Below are 16,621 nucleotides of genomic sequence, written 5' to 3' on the forward strand. Positions count from 1 at the left end.
AGTGCCGGGTTGAAACCTAGGTTCTCCCCGAAATAGCTGTCCTGGGCCTGTAACTTCGCCCTCTTCACAAAAGAATGGCCCACAATCCAGATCAACATGCCCTGTGCTGCCGGGCCTGCCACCGAATCTGAAACGAAAAACAGATGTAAGTAACATTGTCCCCCCCCCAAATACCGCGCGCTTTTAAACCAACTCCGCGCTACGCACATACCGCCTGTAGCAAGCCGAGGACCACCTCCCCAAGCGCATGATGGCACCTCTCCCCCACCCTCGCCTATGCGCCTCCGATGCCGCCCCAATTCTAAAAGAGTGGGTGCCATACTGCCCGCCATCGACCCCCAATCTGCCCAGGGCCTTCCTCAACACCCCCAACAATTGTGCCCCTGTCGCCCGCGCACCACCCGCATGCTGAAAAACCAAACTGTCCCCCCGCCGCAAGCCACTCCATGTCCACCCCCAGCGCACCGGGCACGCCACTCTACCCCCTCCTGCAGCGTCACCCAGGTGCCCACACCCCGCTGGTCCGTTTTCGACCTCCGCAGCCATATGTGCACTTCCCGGTGCTCCAAATGCACCTCCGTCCAACTCACTCCCTGACCCACTCTCCCCCCTACCAGCTCCAAAATCCGAAACGCCCCCGCAAACATCCACACCATCAGGGTCGCAAACAAGCACTCCTCCCTCTCATCCCAGCACACCCCATGCAACACTGCCAGCACTCTCCCCAACAGATCTTCCGACAGCGGCCGCCGCAACGCCCCCGCCTGCCCGCATTCCCGGGCCCAGCCTTCCAACATCCTCGCCCCGAGCTCTCCCACGGACGGTGCGTACCCCCAGTACAGCTTCCCCATGAATGCTACCCCCGCCAACTTGCCAGCTATGGTCACCTTCCTGAGGCCCCTATCAACCAATGAGAGCACAAATCGCACCACATCCTCCCGTCTTGCAGCACCCGGCGGACGCCAGCACGCACCGGACGTCAAGAACTCCCCCTAAGCCTAAACATACATTGCCATGGCCGAGTCCGCCAATGATCCTAGAACCAGGTGTAACATCCGGTGTTGCCCACTCGCCACAGCTGCGCTGGCATAGGCGTCGGGTCCTGTTCCGCGTCCACTGCCAACCCACAGAATCTCCCACACTGCGAACGAGACAAGGCATCCGCAATGTCATTGTCGACTCCCGGGACGTGCACCGCGCGAAAGGCAATGTCATGACGCAAGCAGCCGAGCACAAACACACGCAGCAGCTTCAACACTTGTTCATCCCTGGCAGACTGGCGGTTCACCACCTGCACCACTGCCATTTTGTCCACATGGAACAACACCATCCGGTGTGCGAGCACCTCTCCCCACAGCCAAATTGCCACCACCAGGGGGAAAAGTTCAAGGAATGCGATGCTCCGGCTCCCGCCTCTCCACTCCTCGGGCCAACTCTCCGCGCACCATTTCCCGGCCCAGTACAAGCCGAAACCGTCGCTGCCCGCCGCATCCGAGAAGATCTGTACTTCCCAAACCATGTCCACGTCCCGCTGTAAGGGCACACCGTTGAACTGGTTCAAGAAAAACCGCCACATCCGCAAATCCTACCGCACGCCCGCCGAGAGACGCACGCGGTGGTGAGGTGGCCTATTGCCCACCAGCGCCCTGCCCAACCGCCTACAGAATGTCCTCCCCACGGGCACCACTCTGCATGCAAAATTCAAGTGACCCAACAGCACCTGAATGTCCAGTACTGCCACCTTGTTCCTGGCCACCATAGTTTCCAGCAAACCCAGCGTCTGCCTCTTTTTGTCCTCTGGCAAACGTGCCTCCATCTGCCCCGAGTCGAGCTCAATGCCCAAAAATGACAGCGCCGTGCCTGGCCCCACTGTCTTTTCCGGCACCAAAGGCACCCCTAGGTCCTCCATGAGCTCCTGAAACCTGTCCAGCGCCACCTGGCAGTCCGTGGAGTCTGGGGCCCCGACCAGGAAAAAGTAATCCAAGTAGTGAGTCACTCCCTGGTGACCCGTGCGTTCCGTAAAAAACCATTGGAGGAACGTGCTAAAACACTCAAAAAGGGAACAAGACATGGAGCAGCCCATCGGCAGCGCCTTGTCCACATACCAGCGGCCGCGAAACTGGATCCCCAGTAGGCACCAGTCGTCTGGGTAGACCGGCAACAGCCGGAAAGCCGACTTGATTTCGCACTAAGCCATTGTCGCGCCTCGGCCTGCCTGCACCACTAATTCCATCGCCGCCTCCACCGAGGAGTACTACACCTTGGCCTCCTCATCTGCAATGAAGTCGTTCACTGACCTCCCCTCCGGCCAGGACAAATGCTGTATTAGGCGAAACTGTCCCACTTCCTTCTTGGGCACCACCCCTATGGGGGACACAATCAAGTGTTCCAACGGCCACTCTGAAAATGGCCCGGCCATGCAGCCCTCCTGCACCTCCTTGTCCAACTTGCCTTGCACCACCTCTGGGTGCTCCTTCGCGGAACGCAGATTTTGCGCCCAACGCCTCTGACACGGCCCCGCGTAACCTAAGCGAAACCCCACCGGAAGCCGTCTCGCAAGCACTCCGCGGACCCCACGTCCGGGTAGGTTCTCAGGACCGCCGAAAATCGATCTACCTTAACCGGAGTATGAGTCCTGGGTCCCAGAGCCCCTACCCCCTCGCCCACCGCCTGCCCGCGGGGCGGGTCTCGGGCGCGTGCCTCCCCTGGGCGCCTGTGCTCCCCCATGAGTGGGGCCCCAGCAACGCACCACTGGGTGTCCGTACCTGCCGCACCCCGAGCAGTCGTGCTTGAAACGGCAGTGCTCTCTGGCACACGCCCCCCGGTTAAAGTCCCAGCAGGCGTCCGCCGCTCCGGGTTGGCTTCTTGCCCCTGCCCCCACCCCCCCACGGGTGGAGCGCCCCTGAAAGGGCTGGTACACTATTGGCAAACCGCTGGCGGTGAAGATAGCCTTCCCAGATCCCGCCAGCCCCATCGTGTGTTGCCAGAGGTCGCAGTCCAGCTCCCTGCACTTTGCCTCTGGATCCCACGCCATCCTGGCCCGAAACTCCTCGTCGTACTGAGCCCACGCAAACCCACCCGTGATCTGTGCCTTCCGTACCACGTCCATGTACTTGAACATAGACACCAACCTCTCCGGGAACTTCTCGCAATAGACACTCCCGAAAATCAGAAACGCCTCCGTCCAGTTCTCAATGGTCAAGGGGACCCGTGTACGCTTCTGCAGCTCATACTCCTCCTCTTTTGACCCCTCTTTTGACCTGACCTCCCTATGCAGTAGTTTCAACAGCTCCACATACTCCCCCTTCCAAATCCTCTCTTTAGTGGATGCCATTAAGTGCGCCCCCAGCGGCTTCGTGACCCCCATATAAGGGAGCCGCTTTATCTTCAGTTCCTTACTCTACCTTGTCTCCGCCGTCCCCCGCCGCCGCCTTTCCCGTCGTCCCGGGCGCGTCCACGGCCGCCGCTGCCACCACCGCCGCTGCATTGCCTGCCGATTCCGACAACGGCTCTTCGGGACCCACCCCCTTGTCTTTCACATACCTGCCTTTGCACAACCGGTCACCCCCCAACGCCCCCCCTCCCCTACCCCCACTGACACCGTGCGTGCCGCACTGCTTTTACCTGGCACCAATGTTTCCCCGCAGCGCTCCACACATCTCCGCTCTATCGCAGCCCCGTCCCTGGACTGTGTCCAGGCCGCTGTTGCGCCCAGGCCCGGTGACACCTGCAAAAAAGAGCTCAGACCATTAGCGGACCCCCGTCCGCCCTCGCCCTCCCTCAACTCTCCTTCCTCCAGACTCTCATCTTTACCCTCACACAAATCTACTCCACCCCAACGATACACTTGGCGAGCCAGCGGAGGCGCCGACTGCACCCTATTTACAACCCCGTGTCTTCCGCTACCATCCGACCACACAAAACAGTCCTCATCCCTGCTGCTCTCCATCCGCCGCTGGACCCCAGGCCGTGGGGGCCCTGTGGGGGGATGGGCCAGCTAGCCCGCCAGGGGCCTTCGTGTGCCAGTCATGTCGAGATCCCTCGCCGTCTCCGGGCCTGTTGCAAGAAACACAGCCCTCCCTTCACCTTGGCGCCGATCCGCCGCACCAAGCCTGGCCAAGTCTGCAACCCCGCGCTGCCCCTCCGCCTGCAATAAAAACGGCACTGCTGATGTGCTGGGTCCCTGCCACTGCGCGGCCCCCCCACCATCCTGCCGCCACCTTGCGTCCCGCGTGCTTTGCCCCCCACCTCCTCGTCGCTCCAAGCCAGTCCCCCCACCCCGGCCCCCCGCCTCTGGGGATACCTCCCCCCCTCCCTTGCCACCCGCTCCTCTGCCCACCCCACCCGGGATGCCCCTGTCCTTTTACCTCGGCCCTCCCGCAACCCTTCCTCCCATGCCTCAAATACATCCAAGCCTCCCCAGTCCTGCTCCCCCTCTCCCGCCTCTATCAGGAGGGGGACACCCAACTGCTCCTGCTCAGCTCCTCCCTCCAACCCACCGTTCCCCCCCTCCCCCCCGCCTGCTGACTACTTGCCCCGGCCCTGCCCCTTGTCTACCCCTCACCCCCACTGCACCATCCTCGTGCCTGACTGGTGACGGGCTCTCCTTCCTCCTTCCCCGCTTGGGCTCCCCTACCTGCCCCCTGTCGGGGGGGACTGCTCGCTTCTGGGCCTTTTTCCCTCCTCGCCCCGTGGCTGCTAGTCCAGCTGGACCCCCCTTGCCCCCGTTTCCCTGCCCCCCACCTTCTTCCTCATGCCTCTCCCTCCCGCCCCCGCCCCCGGGCCCGCACCGGCCTCGATCTCCCCACCGCCAGTTGACGTGCTGGGGAGATCCTCGCGCCACTCCGCCTGCCTCCCCCGAGGTTTCTTCCCTCCCGGCCTGTCACCTTGGCCCGCCCCTCCCCTCGCGTCCCGCCACTCCGTCAGCGGCGCCCCCCGGCCCGCCTGCTTGCAGGCCGCGGGCTGCCCGCCCCCCCGGCACCACGCGGGCCGCTCTCCTAGCATCTGCGCGGCCCCCCTGACCCGCCTGCAGCTTCGGGGACTTGCGCGGTGGTGAACACGCCAGGATCGCAGCCGCCACCCCCGCCGTGCCCATCAGGAGGTCCATCGCCCCACCTCGCCCAGCAGGCGGATGGCCTCTAACACCCGGTAATCTCCGTTAACCGCCCTTTCCACGGTCTGTTATCACCGCACCACGAACGATCATTCAAGAAACGCCTCACTCTAACTGCCACGTAACACTCTACAACAAAAACCTCGCTCCTCTCCCAGCCACCAGGTTCAGATACCTAAAATGGTGGCTAGGTCACCTGAGAGGCGCAATTTATACCCCCTGGCGTAACGTAGGCTTTGAGCTGCCTTTGGGCTACAACCAAAGGCAGCCCAATGGCAAAATGGCCCAGCCCATGCTCCGCTCCCTCCCCCTCCCAAAACTGCCCGGGGGGCAGACCTCGTGGCTCGGCTACCCCCCAAACCCCTCTTGAAGAGAGAAGCTTTGTCACTGGCCAAATCATTTTTGGTTAAGACAGTCACAGGGATCGAGCCATATTTACTTTAGGAGATGTCCCCTCACCAGTGTCATCTATTAACTTTTTTTTAGTTTGGGTGTGTTTCACCAGCTTTTGAATCTGGAGGGAACATGGTATACGTACACTGATCCTCCATATTGTTCCTTTAATTTGTGTTTTAAATGTGGTACTTCGCAGATTGTAATGATATGCCTTATGTTTGAACAGCTCCGCCATAAATTTGTACAACCTCTTTTTTTAATCATGTCTTTTATTTTGTTTAATTCTCTTAATTGGTTTTTTGATTTGACAAACAGAAATGCAGTATCTACACACATGTCAGCAAGCAGTGCAATCTTTATGGGATTAAGTTAATATGCTGGTCCCTGCCGAGCAGTAATAAACCCATTTTGCATAATAGGAGCCATCTAATGATATAGGTTTACATGCCCCTTCCCCCATTATTCATCTTTTATCATACATTGCGACAGCTTCTTTAGAATATTTGGAACCAGCGGTATACCAGTGGGAGGGTGATGCTAGTGTAGTTCGTTCTAATGTCCATTGTGCCCCTGCTAGTTCACTGAAGGCGATATGGACACTAATGACACCCTCCCCCAGCACATACCGCCAGTCCGAATGCGCCATCAAATAGGCCAGGAGAGTGTCCTAGCTGTTTGCTGGGCGTGAGGAGTGGGGTAGTAGCTCAGCATAGGTTGTGAGTTGGTCCCTACAATGTATTAAAACGATGAGCCATTCCTTAAACTTGGGTGCCCTGCCTCTTCCCCACCTACAAACTACTCTGCGCATTGCTGGGAGCAGTCCCAGTGAGATGAATTTCCTGTGTGTGCTTGATGGCTCTTCAGTGTAGCCTAGCAGCACTGTGACCGGGGAAAGAGGGACTGGGCTGCCCTTCATTCTGGAAAGGGATGTAATCACTTCTACCCAATATGTTTAAACAGTGACACATTGCCATGCCAGGTGTAAAAAACCCACCTTCTCCTGCACACATCTGTCACACCTATCATCTGACCATGGTTTATATCTGTGTAATCTCTGCAGCGTGTAATAAACCCGGAGCAGACATTTGAAACGGATTATTCGGAGTCTGGTACTGGCCGTTATACTCCCCTTTTGCTGACAAGAGAAAGTCCACTGCTTATCAGTGAGTGGGATATTAATTAAGCTCCTGGTTCCATCGCCTTCTAGAGTTGTCTCTATGATCGGACGCTCTCCTTGCGAGCTGCGTGGTACAGTCTAGACACTGCGTGTGCAGGCGCACTCGCCTGCACCAGAGTATGTAATGTGGAGGGCTCGTGTGGAAAGTCAAGAATATTGGCCCTAGCTTTCTGCCTGAGCCCTATAGATGTAAATGTTTCCAATGGTGTGGTACCTACACTTTGAAATAGAGTCTCGGTCCTTAAAGGAACCTTCCTGATAGAGGTCACCCCAGCTGTTAATTTCATTTTTCGTGAGTATATTACAACAGAGTCTTTCATGCGTGCCCTGGAGCAGAGGATGATATTGTATAAGTATTGATGGTGAATATAGAGCGGGTTTGCCCAGTCTCCTAGGCAGTTTGTGCCATGCAAGATTTGTGCAGGTGACAGCAGAGTGGGCGTAGCCTTCCCCAGGCACCCTGGTTCCAAGATAGGAAGTGGTCAGTTTGGGGGCCATAGATCCCTGCTCCACCACAATGTGAGACACGGTGGAGGCCAAAGCTAGTAGTGTGCGTAGTGTGCTTGCGGACATAGAAAATATAACACCCAAGTCTAGGGCCTCAAACCCACCACGCGAGAAGGGTAGAGAGAGTGTATTCCAGCTCACTCTGGGTTGCTTTCCCCCAGGCAAGCCGAACCATCTGGGTTTGGAGTGAATGAAAGAAAGGCCATCCTGGGTAGTATGGTATGTTGATGAAAAGATAGAGTAACCTAGGTAACATTACCATTTTGGCTAACAAAAGCTGTCCCGCTAAAGGTAGTGAGAACCATCTGCTAATTGAGTCAATAATAGACATCATGGCAGTGCCGTAGTTTGCCCACAACGTTTCTTCCCTATTTCTGGAGATGACCACCCCTAAGTACTTTATCTTGGACTCGCACTAAGATACTGGATAGCCTAGCTGGAATTTTGCTGAGTGAGAGGGTATAGCTGGGTCTTTTCCCAATTAATGTTCACCCCGGATTATTCCCCAAACCAAATGAATTCCCTGCTTATGGGACTTAAGTTAATGTGGGGGTCACGGATGTACAGGGTGACATCGTTAGCATAGAGCAACTCGAGTATGTGTCTGGAAGGATACCAGATCGCACAGTCCTTGTGGTTTTGCCTGAGTTTGGACGCTAGTGGCTAAATGGCCAGAGCAAAAAGAAGAGGTGAGAGCGGACACTCCTGCCTGGTGCCCCGCTAGATTGGAAACATTTTAGAATGTTCCCCATTAACTTGAACTGTGGCTAGTGGCTGGCTGTAAAGTAAATTTATCCAGGCTAGGAACGACGGGAGGAGTCCCATTCTACGTAGCACTGCTAACATATAGTCCCATTCCAGCGAGTCAAAGGCTTTGGTCATGTCTATAAAAACTGCTACCACTGCCACATCAGAGTCCAGATCTTGTAGCAACGCAAGTAGTTTTTGGAGATTATGGGACGTGGCCCTCCTAGGTAAAAAACCTGCCTGGTCAGGTAGGACCAATCCCCCATCAGCAAGCTCAGCCTGTTGGCTAACACCTTCCCCCATATCTCTTCGCGTCACAGTTGATTAAGGATAATGGTCTGTAAGCACTACATGATGTGGGATCCTTTGGGGGCGTGGCTTGGATGCCGAGGAGGTAGGCAGCGTGAGCTCGGAGCTCCGTGCCCGATCCCGGAAAATACCCTGAAAATCTGATCGGACCCCGATGTAATCGATATCATCCGGTACTGGAAGGTACTGCGGAGGGTCCGGTGCCCACGGAGGACGACGCCGAGCCATTCCACAGCAGTATTTCGACTTTGAAGGTTGGACCCGGGCGAGAAGTCGCAGACCCTAAAATGGCGGCGGTGGCATGAGACTTGGAGACGACGGAGACATCTGCCCGGAGACCCACTAAGGACTGCTCCCTGACAAATCAGAGGTGCTGGCGGTTGTATCGCGCCTCTCCCTAGGTGTCAGAGTGGACCTTGGGCGCACCCTCGGGCGGTGGCTGGGGACCGCCCCCTGGTAGTGGCGACGATAGTGCGGCAGTGACCCAGTGACGAAAGCCCCGGGCCCCTGGCACGACTGGCGCCAGCCGGGCCGACGGTCGTTCAGAGTTCCTGCTTCTTGGAGATAACCTTGGATCCGGGGACCCTGCCGGAGGGCGAAACCCGGCGACGCTCGGAGAACGACCAGGAACATACTCGGAGGCCACCGCTCGGGCCGGCCCAGATGGGGAAGCCGAAGGGGAAGGGAGATGGCGCGACCGATACTGAGGCTGCGGAGGGAGCGGAGCGAGACCAAGCGGCATTGCAGCGGATGCAAGATCGTATCCTAGAGGCCATCGCCACCACAAAGGATGCCCTACAACAAGACATAGCTCAGGTGGCGACGGGCTTGGGCCTCCTGAAGGCCGACCATGATAAACTTAAGGACAGGGTAAAGTCCGTGGAGATCACGGTTAAGGAATTAGCCCCGGGCCAAACAACGGTGAAGGCCCAGTTGACGGAAGTGATGGACTGCTTGAAGGTGCTGGAACGGAGGGCCGAAGATGCGGAAAACCGGAACAGGCGCAACAACGTACGCCTAGTGGGCCTGCCGGAAAAAATCGAAGGCGACGACATGGTGGGCTACCTTGATAACTGGCTGCGGACGGAGGTGGCACCGGAGGGGTTGTCCCCCTTCTTCTCCCTGGAACGGGCACATAGAGTTCCAGCGCGCCCGCCAGCCTTGGGCCTTCCTCCTCGCCCAGTGGTGTTCAAGTTGCTCCATTACCGGGACAGAGACTGGCTTTTACAGAGGGCGAGAGAGGCAGGGCCCTTTCAAGTGGACAACAACAGAGTCACCATGTTCCCGGACTATACATTTGAGACGCAGCGGCTCCGGGCGAACTTTCTGTCCCTCAAGCGGGAGCTCCGCAAGGAAGGCATCAAGTACTCCCTGTTGTTCCCCGCCAAGCTGAGAGTGGTGGTGGATGAGCAATCACTATTCTTCACGACCTCCGCGGACGCTTGGGACTGGTGGGACACTTATAAAGCGGGAACGGACGGTGCTAAGGCCAGGGAGGAGGAGGCTAAGGTGGCGCAACCGATCAGGCAATCCCAACGGATCAGGAGGAACCGCAGGAGGACCGGAAAACCATCGGTGTCGCAGACGGAGGCGGAGAGGCAGGCGGCGCTACAGGCGGTAGCGGACTTATCCAGGGCCGCCAGAAGTCAGTCCGGGAAGGGCACGGAATCAGAGGACCCGGGCACGGGCTCGGAGACGGGACAATCGGAATTTGGTGGAGCCCGGGGCCCTATTGTGACACCGCAGACTTCGGAGGAGATACTAGAGGCGTGTTGAACTGAACTGGTGGAGTGAACTCGTTGGTTGGACACCGGGGCACTGGGCCCGTGGCAGTGGAACGCTAATACTTGAGGTTTTGGGGATCTGTAATGTGGGGATTGCGGGGTGGAGTGCGCGGGGCTGATTTGCTTTGAGGTTCTATCGCATCAAGCCACGCCTTACTGGCCCCTAAGGTCACCGCAGTGGGGACTGCGACCATTACCACCTTTCCTTGAGGGGTGGTCGGGAGTGTTGGTTTGGATGGGGGTACTTCCAGTTGCGGGGGGGCCTGTCCTGGGGGGGTGGGAGTTGCGAGCAGTTGGGGTTGCTCGGGGGGTAGTTGTTGTTGGAGGGGTTCGGCTTCCTGTTTGGAGAGGGTGGGTGGGTGGGCCCGTGGTCGCGGGACTTGTAAGGACATTGTTCTTTGTTGTCTGGTCCGGTTGTGTAGGGGGGGATGGCTAGTACCGGGGCGTTGAAATGTGTGACCTGGAATGTGCGGGGTATGCAGTCCATGACGCGCAGACATAAAGTTCAGGCGTACCTCAAGCGTAGGGGGGTTCATGTAGTGTTCCTGCAGGAGACACATCTTAATAAGCAAGAAGGGGCTGCTCTGCAAAGGCGCTGGAGGGGACAGCTATTTTACACGACATTCTCAGCTTTTGCAAGGGGGACACTGATTTGGATACGGGCGGGGGTCCCCTTCCAGGTCACAAAGTCATTGGTCGACCCGGAGGGCAGATATGTGGCGGTGGAGGGGAGGCTGAGAGGCAGGGTGATATCTCTCTGTAATGTGTATGCTCCTAATGTAGACCTGCCCGCCTTCTTGTCTACCATCTCGGGCAAATTGGCGGGTTATTTGGCAGGGCCGGTCCTCTTGGGGGGGGACTTCAACTCGGTTGAGGATGTGTTACTAGATAGGTCCCATCCCCCGCTGCGCGCGTCCCCAGTGCATAGGGTCGCCAAGCGTAGGTTGGAATGGCAGGAGAGCTGGGCCCTCACGGATGCATGGAGGGCGTTGCACCCCACCACTAGGGACTACTCCTTTCACTCGCACCTACATGACCTGCATGTGAGGCTGGATGCGTTTCTTTGCTCGGCGTGTGTGCTCCCCGCGGTGGGAGGGGCGGAATACTTGGCCAGGACGCTATCGGACCACAACCCTTTGTTGATGTCTCTGGACTGGATGGTGACTGTTAACTGCGTGCCAACATGGCGCCTGCAACCCGACACCCTAGATGACTTGTTGTTCAGGGAGGCCCTGGGTGAGTGCATTGAGAGGTACTTTGAGGAGAACAGTGGCTCGACCTCCACGAGGGCGGTAGAATGGGATGCGTTTAAGGTGGTGGTGCGGGGACACTGTATTGGGCACACGGCTGGGGCTCGGAAAACTCTGTTGGATGACTTAGATAAGGCTGAGGCACGGCTGAGGGACTTAGAGAAGAGGCGCCCGAATCACCCTGAGTTGCAGGAGGGGCTTAGCGGGGCACGGGAGGGGCTGGCGGTAGAGCTGGAGCGGCTGCGTAGCTTCGATCACAAGGCGTACATGACGAGGGCGCATGCGGAAGGTGATAAGGCGGGGTCGATGCTGGCTTGGCTCGCTAACCCAGTTCGGAGGGGAGTGCCGATCATGGGGATCCAGGAGACAGGGGAGGAGCCCTGCCACACTCAACCCGGGATCCTGAATAAGTTTCGTGCTTATTATGAGGGGCTCTATGAGAGTGGTGGAACGGGAGGGGCGGAGGAGCTTGAAGAGTTCTTGGACGGGTTACAGTTACCACGAGTGGAGGACTCGGAGGCGGAAGAGCTAGGTCGGCCCATCTCTCTTGGAGAAATAGGTTGTGCAGTAAAACAGATGGCCAGAAATAAGACCCCGGGACTTGACGGGCTACCGATCGAATTTTATAGTAAATACTTAGAATACCTTGCCCCACGGCTGCGCGAGGTGTACAATGAGGCACAGGCGAGGGGTCGACTCCCGGGCTCCATGTGCGAGGCCCTCATGATCCCGCTCTTGAAACCGGGCAGAGAGGGTGCGGCTCTGTCCTCGTACCGTCCGTTGTCTATGTTGACGACGGACTACAAGATCCTCAGTAAAATTCTGGCCAACAGACTGCTGGTACACATGACAAGCCTTGTTCACGGTGACCAGTGTGGTTTCATACCGACACGCAACACCACTCATAACATTCGTAGACTTACGAGACTGATGGGTGCGGACTGGCCGGGTGCCGTCTCCCCATTTGTCCTCTCCATTGATATTGAGAAGGCATTTGACAGCCTTGAATGGGGATACTTGTATGAGGTGATGCGCCGCTTCGGGCTGGGGGACGGATACATAAAATGGACCAAGGTCCTGTACACCGAGGCGGTAGCGAGGGTTCGGGTGGGCACACTGATCTCGAGACAATACCCGATCGGGCGTGGCACTAGACAGGGTTGTTCCCTATCCCCGCTCCTATTCGCATTGGCGATGGAACCCTTCGCTGCGGAGGCCAGACTGGGCCGCCACTACGCAGGTTTATCATTTAGGGGAAGGCCGCACTTCATCTCCCTGTATGCAGATGACCTGCTGATGTTTCTGGCCGATGCGGGCCCCGAGCTCCAGGGGGCGCGGCAGCTACTGGGGCAGTTCGGCCGGTTGTCGGGCCTGAGGGTCAACTGGCCTAAATCCTGCCTGTTCCCCCTGAGGCCGGGAGAACCGTGCCCATTCACTGCTCAGGAACTCCGGTGGGAGCCGCGTTGTCTGCATTATTTGGGGGTCTATGTTTATCATACCCCGACCGACCTACTGGACGGCAACATCACTCGCTGTATTAATGCCCTGCGGGGATCCATGGACTTCTGGGCGACTCTGCCGCTATCCCTGGCTGGTAGAATCTCCCTGCTTAAAATGATAGCCCTGCCCAGGCTTTTGTACTATTTTAGGACACTCCCGGTATGGATCCCGAGCTCTGTTTTCAAACGCCTGAGGTCGTTGGTCATAGCTTTTTTATGGGGCACGGGAAGGAGGCGCATAGCGCTCGACACTCTGTTGCGCCCCAAAGATGAAGGAGGTATGGCGGTGCCGGATTTTGAAGGGTATTACCTAGCCGCGCAGCTGCAGATTTTTACTCAGGAGGTGGCGAGAGTATATAGAGGCCCCGAGGACGCGAGAGTGGAAGGCACCCCGCGGCACGTTCTGGCGTACATTACGCTGCACCAGAAGCTCCGGGTGGGAGACCTGACGGTCGAGGAGCAGACGTTCCGGCTATGCTGGGACCGGGCCCGTAAGCGGGCGGGTGTCCGCCTTATGTATGCCCCCGAAATTCCGCTGGGGATGGTCACCGCCCTCCCACATGGAGGCGACTGGTCGCGCTTGCTAGGATGGGAGGAGGCGGGAATACAAATGCTGGGTGATCTCTACGAAGATGGGGTGTTGCTGCCGTTCCAGGACCTGCAGGAGCGATTTGACCTTCCGAGGGGTGACTACTTGCTGCACGCAGCAGTCACGGGCGCTATGCAAGCCCACTGGGGGGAAGGGCTGCAGGAACCGGGCACCTCGATGGCCTGCCAGTACACTATGATGGCGGCGGGAACTTTTAAGGCTGTCACGTGCTTGTACTCTAGGATGCAGCGGGAGGCCTTGCAGCCTTTGGCAGCCCTGAAGGCCAAATGGGAGCTGGACCTTCAAGTGGAGATACCTGACACGACCTGGGGCCAGTTGCTAAGGCGGGCACGGAAGAGCTCGAGAAATGCCAGGTTTCAATTAATTCACTTCTATGTCATTCACAGGGCATACCTCACCCCCGGGAAAATCCAACAGTATTTTGGGGTGGCCGACGCTGCTTGCCCCAGATGTAACACAATTGGGGCGGATTTGGGCCATATGCTGTGGGATTGCCCCTCTCTGGGAGACTATTGGCAGGAAGTTGGGCGGGCCCTTAACGGCGCGACAGATAGGGATATCCAGTTCACTAAAGCGGTTGGCGTCCTTCATTGGTTCCCTCACACGCCTAGGAACAAGACGACTAGTAAATTTATAGATTTAGGGCTTATCCTGGCCAAGCGGGAGATGACGAGAAACTGGAAGTCCAGAGTGGGACCCACGTATAAAAGATGGTATGGGGAGTGTCTGAGATGGGCCGCGTGTGAAAGTACTCTACGGTACCAGATGGCCTGGAGGTTGAATGACGAGAAGGCTCTGGAAAGGGCAACTGCATGGGAAGTGATGGTGCAGGCGCTCCGTGATATGGATGATGAGGGGCAGGAGGGCGAGAGCGAACTGGGCCGGGCAGACCCTATCACTACACAGGAGAACACACCTTAGCGAATGACTACTTCCTCCTGCAACACACCGGACACTTTTACACTGTTAACCCAGCGCAGAGCGACCACGGGGAGGGTGGGTAGGAGGCTGGTTTGGAGAGGTGTTGGGGTACCGAAATTTGGGGAGGGGGAGGGGTGAAAATCACAAAAGCAACCCAGAGATATTTGCCTAATGTAGCGGTCAGACGTTGTAAGGAGTTACGAGAAGTGATCAGGGATGAGGTCACCCACACCGAGGACGAGGGGGACCCCCCGGATGGAGAAGGACTGGACCATAATAATCTTATACATGCTGTATATTTACTGATGATTATATTGTCTGTACATTTCTATTGGTGATGCAATAAAAATGATGTTAAAAAAAAATAAAAAAATAAATGATGTGGGATCCTTTCCCGGCTTGAGGAGTGTTATTATTGAGGCTTCTCGCAGAGTTTGCCGCAGTGTCCTGATCTGTTTGGACTCCTCATACACTCATTTTAGGATAGGAACTGAAGTGTTGGCATAGCATTTGTAAACATTGGCAGGTAGCCCATCCAGCCCTGGGACCCGGCCACAGTGCAGGTGCAAGAAAGCTGTACGAATCTCGTCTTCCTCAATGTCAGCCACCAGAAAGTCCCTATGGGTGTCACTCAACCAGCCCAGGGTGATATTCTTAAAGTACGCCATGATATCGTCAGAATGCTTCTTGTGTGCAGTATATAGGGTGGAGTGATAATCCACATATGATTGGAGGATGCCTGCAGAGTCTGTATGCAGTTTCCCCCTGTGTACGTGACACCAAAAATGTAGTTAGAGTGTCTGGAGGTACGTGTGATTTCAGCTAGAGCTCTTCCAGGTCGCTCGTCCTCTCCAAATGCCCTGGCTTGATAGTATCGGGAGCAAAAAAGAATTTCGTGTTCTGCTACAGCCTGATATTCTGTCATTAACTCATGGAGTTTTGCCTACCTCCCCCGTCCTATATTGCAGCATTTTGAGCCTCCAATTCTCTGATAGCTTATTTACGCTTCTTAAGTGATTCCCTAATATCCCATATTGTACCCCCTCCCTGTGCTATGCACATACCACTTATGGTGACGTTAAATGCTTCCCAGACACATGACACTGTAGGAACTGTCTCTAGGTTCCTGGGGAAGAAGTCTTGCATTTCCTGCCATACTGTTTCGCGAAAGCTGTCATCTAGGAGAACTGTGGGTCGAAGGCGCCACGTTCTGAATGTGGAGTTCCCTCCCGCGGGACATAAACGTATCAGCACAGGGAAATGGTTTTAGTAGGCACGTGCAAGATGAGTTGCTTAGGTTAGCCATGTACATAGGCTTTTCGACAGCAGCCAATAATTGATACGGGACCAGCTGGAATGTGCTGAAGAATGACAAGTACCCTCACAACCTGAGGGAAGTAGAAGTTTATCCATGCATCAAGCATCTACTTTCAGCCATAATAACTAATTAGTGCCTGAGAACTATGTGATCGGTCTATGCTGGGGTTCAGTGCCACATTAAAATCCCCCCCACGCAGAAAACATAAGTGGGCCCTACGTCCATCACTAGTCCCCAAAGTTTGTCAAAGAAAGTGGGGTCCTCTACATTCGGGCTGTAAAAAAGTACTAATGTGACTGAGTGCGTATTCATGTGTCCCCATATGATACAGTATCGACCAAACCCGTCATGCAGGGAACCAGCCGGACGATAATGGACAGTGGGTCGAATCAGAATGGCGCCTCCCTGGCGTAGGTTTAGTAGGATGCAAAACATCTGTAGGCTGCCCATTTGCCTGCAAACGGGGGTGAAGCTCTGGGTCTAGATTAGTTTCTTGTAACATAGTTATGTGGACCTTGTGTCACTCTAGGTAGCCTAATATGTGTCGCCATTTATAGGGATCACATAGACCGGTCTCATTCCATGTCAACAGGCTATAGGTTAGTCTTCCCTCACCCTGCCCGCAACCAAACGACCTGCCATTCAGAGATGGTATTTTGTTAAATATATCTGTCTACAAGGGTGGCAACTATGAGTGGTGTATGTGTTTACTGATTCATATTTGGAAATCACATAGCATTGGATACTGCAATAAAAAACACAACACTTAACAAAACCCTGCCCTCGCTCCCCCCCATCTACGCGTACGGCCCAATCCCGTATGCGAAGTTCCCCCACCCATTGACCCAGAAATAAACCACAATGGAAGAATAAATCAGCTTTATTGAGCAAACTAGCCCTGATGCACTGGGTCCGATTGCGATAAAGAAGGTGGGTTAAGAAACTTAAGACAGGGTGAAGTAGGGAATCATACCTCAAAAGAGGACAGGC

This window comes from Lissotriton vulgaris, chromosome 6 (assembly GCF_964263255.1).
Source record: "Lissotriton vulgaris chromosome 6, aLisVul1.2, whole genome shotgun sequence".
NCBI classification, from domain to species: domain Eukaryota; kingdom Metazoa; phylum Chordata; class Amphibia; order Caudata; family Salamandridae; genus Lissotriton; species Lissotriton vulgaris.